Raw genomic sequence first — 5585 nt, forward strand, 5'->3', positions numbered from 1 at the left:
CCTTTTGAACCAGTTCTTGGGATCTCCAGTCAGCATGGTTGGGTTACCACTAAGATTGTCCTTAATTGATGGGTTTTAATCCCATTCCCCTAGATAGGCATTGTAGTTGATCTCTTGGTAAACCTTTAGTCAACGGATCCGCTAAATTGTCTTTAGACTTTACATAGTCTATAGAAATTATTCCATTTGAGATCAATTTCCTTATGGTATTATGTCAGCACGAATGTGTCTAGACTTACCATTATACATGCTGCTTTGTGTCCTTCCAATTGCTGATTGACTATCGCAATGAATCAATATTGCCGGCACTGGTTTATTCCAACACGGAATATCTTCTAGGAAATTACGAAGTCATTCCGCTTCTTCTCCAGTTTTATGTAAAGATATGAACTCCGATTCCATTGTGGATCGAGCTATACATATTTGCTTTGTAGATTTCCATGACACAACAGCTCCACCTATAGTGAAAACGTAACCACTTGTGGATTTAGAATCTTTAGTGTCGGATATCCAATTAGCATCTAGTACAGATGGATATCTTGTATAATGCAAACCAAAATCTAGAGTATATTTCAAGTATCTAAGTACTCTAGTTAATGCATTCCAATGGTCATTTCCAGGATTGCTTGTAAATCTACTTAATTTACTAACCGAATGAGCAATGTCCGGACGAGTGCAGTTCATGACGTACATTAGACTGCCTATGATTTGAGAATATTCCAGTTGATCCACTGGTTCTCCACGATTTTTGGCTGAGTGAATTTTCAAATCGATTGGGATCGTAGCAGGTGGACTATCAAACATTTTAAACTTTCGTAGTACTTTCTCAATATAATGAGATTCAGTAAGAACTAGTCCATTGTCATTTTTGATAATTTTTACTCCCAAAATTACATCGGCTAGACCCATATCTTTCATGTCAAAATGTGTCGATAACATTTTCTTAGTTTTCACGATTATCTCGTGATTACTGCCCATAGTTAACATGTCATCCACATATAGACATATAAGCACAAATTCATTTGGTGTGTATTTAATGTATACACATTTATCACACTCATTTATTTTAAACCCATTTGCTAGTATTGTTCAATCAAATTTTCCATGCCATTGCTTGGGAGCTTTGTTTTAGTCCATAAAGTGACTTCACAAGTTTACATACTTTGGACTCTTGTCCATGAGCAACAAACCCTTCGGGTTGTTCCATGTATATTTCTTCTTCTAATTCACCATTTAAAAAGGTTGTCTTGAAGTCCATTTGGTGAATTTCTAGATTGTGCAAAGCAGCAATTGCTAGAAGTACTCTAATTGATGTGATTCTCGTTACGGGCGAATAAGTATCAAAGAAATATAGACCTTCCTTTTGTCTAAATCCTTTGACTACTAATCTTGCCTTGTATTTATCAATCGAGCCATTGGCTTTGTACTTTCTTTTGAGAATCCATTTACAGTCCAACGGTTTATTTCCCGGAGGTAGATCAACTAATACCCACGTATGATTTTGCATAATCAAATCAATTTCACTATTGATTGCTTCTTTCCAAAGCGGAGCTTCGGGAGTGGATAAAGCTTCATTTATAGTCCTTGGATCATTTTCCATAGTATATGTTAGAAATTCTGGTCCAAAGGACTTGGCGATTTTTGCCCTAGTACTTCGTCTAGGTTCTTCATCACTTTGAAAACCACCATTAGCAGTTCCATATGTTCTTTTGTTAGAACTCGTTGTTGATTTTTCTTTATAGGGAAATCTATCCTAAAAAAATGCAACATTTCTTGATTCAATGATTGTGCATCATTCATATCAAGAACATCAGACTTGTGTATTAAACATCGATATGCACTACTGTTGTTTGCGTAGCCAATAAAGATGCAATCAACAGTTTTAGGCCCAATTTTTATTTGTTTTGGTTTAGGTACTTCTACCTTAGCCAAACACCCCCACACTTTTAAATATTTATAGGACGGCTTGTGACCTTTCCATAATTCATAAGGGGTTTCTTTCTTTTATCGATGCGGAATCTTATTAAGAATATGATTGGATTAGAGGAGTGCTTCCCCCCACAAATTCTGAGGTAAACCCGAATTTATTAACATTGCATTCATCATTTCTTTAAGAATCCGATTTTTGCGTTCAGCAACACCATTTGATTGGGGTGAATAAGGTGTCGTAGTTTGATGAATAATGCCGGTTTGAGAACAAAATTCATCAAATGGAGCACCATATTCTCCACCTCTATCACTTCGAAATATTTTGATTTTTCTTCCAAGTTGATTTTCCACTTCAACTTTATAGCTTTTAAAAGCTTCCAAGGCCTCGTCTTTGCTCCTTAGCAAAAACACATAACAATATTTAGTGCAATCGTCAATAAATGTAATAAAATATTTCTTTTCTCCTCTAGTTTGCACAAATTTTAAATCACAAATATCACTGTGAATTAAATCCAGAGGTTCCGTTATTCTTTCAACAGAATTAAATGGCAATTTGGTCATTTTTGCTTCTACACAAGTTTCACATTTCTTTTGAGAATCGAATTTAAGATGAGGTAGTAGCTCTAAGTCTACTAACTTTTTAAGTGTTTTAAAATTCACATGCCCTAATCTAACATGCCATAATTTAGAACACTCTATCAAGTACATAGAATTAGTAATTTTATTATCATCAAGCTTGTGAACAAGCGTCATTACATTCATCTTAACAAGGCCGTTATCAACATAGCCTTTCCCTATAAAACAACCATTCTTGGTGAAAATTAATTTCTCAGCCTCAAGTACTAACTTAAAACCAGCCTTAGTGAGCAGCGTTCCGGAAGTTAAGTTATTACGGATGTCCGGAACGTGTAGTACATTAACCAAAGTGAGCTCTTTCCCGGAGGTGAGCTTCAAACCAACCTTTCCTATGCCTACAATGTCCGAGGTTGCAGAGTTTCCCATGAACACATTTTGACCGTTGATTGGAGTGTAGGAGGAGAACGAATCCTTGTTGGAGCATATGTGGCGAGTTGCACCCGTATCGAGCCACTATTCTTTGGGATTGTCCACCAAGTTAGCTTCAAAGACTACGGCACACAAGTTGAGATCGGACATGTCGATAGGAACACTTTTGTCTTCGACCATGTTAGCTTGCCTCTTGGGTTGACGACAATCCTTTGCCATGTGATTTGGCTTGCCGCAATTGTGACACGTTCCATTGAACTTGAACTTCTTTGGCTTCCATTTTCCTTTGCCGTTGTTGCTTCCATTTCTACCGCCACTAGCACTTCCTTGAGCCTTCCTTTTCATGCTAACCTACATGTTTGGTTCCATAGGGTGTGCTTTAGCCTCCATTTGCTGCTTGCCGGTTTTGGACTCGGTCTTTCGATTATCTTCTTCAATCTTTAGCCTCACGATAAGATCCTCAAGCCCCATTTCTTGCGTTTGTGCTTGAGATAGATTCCTCACTGAGCCAAAAACTACAAAATGCTACCCCAAGGTATAAAAATAAGTTTAAAACATTTTCCAAGTGGAAACAAGGCATTTGGGTGAGTACAACTCCAGATAGACCAGAAAACACCCGAATGGCCCTGTTTCGATGCAGTAGTGAGAATTAAATCATAACTAAATGAATACTTACCCAAATCATGCACAAGACCTATCAAACTGACGCGGACAGAGAGATGCAGAGACTCCTAAAATTTCATGATTTTCTAAGAAGAGAACCTATATGAAAATAATTTTAGAACATGGAGACAAAACATGAAGAAGTCACTAGCCGAAAGCATGCATGCATTTAAATAGTGAAAATTTGCTTTCGCTTACAAAAGACTACGGATTACCGATTAATTATCCAAAATAGGGTAATCCTAATTACTATTACACATATCGTCTTTTAATAATTTCCACCGATCGGAGGAAGCGAACGGTAGAAAATACCTAAAACTGTATCAAAAGTTTTTATAAGCATATTATACAAATAAAACCACATAACTAGATTAAGAGCCAACACTATCCACAACCCCTCCATACGATCTCCTTCCGATTCTCGAGCTCGATCCCCAACTTCACTCGTCGGGCCCTAAATCGGGTATACCTACAAACATACAACACCTATAGGAGTCTTTGAGGACTCAATGAGAATCTTGAAGTAATATCGAATACACATAGCACATAGAGTATACATATATCTATACATATATATACATACATATATCTTATACATGAACATACAGCATGAAGTAAAACAATCATATACTTCCCTTTTTCGTCGGCGTTCTTCATTCACATAATTGCCACACGCATAGAGTGAGATAATTCCCACCTTTATAACCCTATGCCATGACACGTATTGAAGATTATAGAAGGAATTTCCCACATTTATAACCCTACGATCCCAAGACCATAGAGTGAGATTTTCCCCCTATATCATCAACACCATAATGCAACATGCAAGACATGAAAAATTGTCGGGAATCCCTCGGAAGAGTCAATCTAAGTTACGGGTAAATAACCCCATATATTTCGAACCATGACTAACTACGTGGGATCAAACCACCCCTAGGCCCTACGGTACCGGCTCGCCGTACCTGAGAAATTTACCGTAACCTCGAAAGACTTTCCAACATAGTTTAATCTTTTAAAAATTCATGACACTTAATGCACCCACCCATGCACCCTTCTACTTACCCTTCTCTCATCCTCACACCCAATGATTCACATAAGCAAGCAAGAGCACATAGGAGCACATAGAAAATACACATAAAGTTTCACAAAATCATTTAGTCATAAAAACATAGAAATAACCGAAATCTTAACATGCAAAAACAATCTAACAACAAAGTTCACTAGATCTAGCATTTTACAAGAATAAAATTCAAGACTTCCATCTTTACATTTATTCAAGCAAATACACTAGATCTTCACATGCAAGAGTATTTTAAATCAAATTAGCACAAACTCTTAGTTCTTAAACCATTTTTCATAGAAAACACTAGATCTTAACATGCAAGACTTTAGATCAACCATTAATCACTAGATCTTAACATGCAAGACCTTAGATCAACAATCAATCACCAATCTTAACATGCAAGGCCTTAAAACAAAAATCAACACAAGATCAACACATGCAAAACACCAAATAAATCACATAAGCAATTTCAAGCATTTTATCTCAAAAATTCGAAAGTTCTTTAGTTAAGTCAAAAATTCATTTTCTTTTCAAAATCAACAATCAAACACTAGATCAACACATGCAAGGCACTAATTAAACCAAATAAGCCATTTAAAACATTTTTCCCCAAAAATTTCGAAAGTTTCATGGCTAGGCCAAAAATTCATTTTCTTTTCAAAATCAACAATCAAACACTAGATTAACACATGCAAGGCACTAATTAAGCCAAATAAAGCAATTTAAACATTTTTCCCCAATTTTCGAAAAATCATAGAACTTCAAGAACAAAGTCATCTTTTCAAAATACTAACATGCAATCATCATCTAAAACATATAATCACATAATAAACAATAAAAACACATAGAAATCCATAAAAACACATAAAAACCGAAAATACTAGTGGTGTTGTAGGTTTGAGCAAGAATTCAAGAATTCTCACCT

The 5585-nt window shown here is 36.1% G+C and overlaps 1 pseudogene; it reads right to left on the reverse strand.

The window, feature by feature from the left end:
• Positions 1-351: 351 nt before the first annotated feature.
• Positions 352-978, reverse strand: LOC148770241 (secreted RxLR effector protein 161 pseudogene; annotated as a pseudogene).
• Between the last annotated feature and the right edge of the window lie 4607 nt (positions 979-5585).

This window comes from Erythranthe guttata, chromosome 6 (genome assembly GCF_056151865.1).
Source record: "Erythranthe guttata isolate IM_541 chromosome 6, IM_541, whole genome shotgun sequence".
Taxonomy (NCBI): Eukaryota; Viridiplantae; Streptophyta; class Magnoliopsida; order Lamiales; family Phrymaceae; genus Erythranthe; species Erythranthe guttata.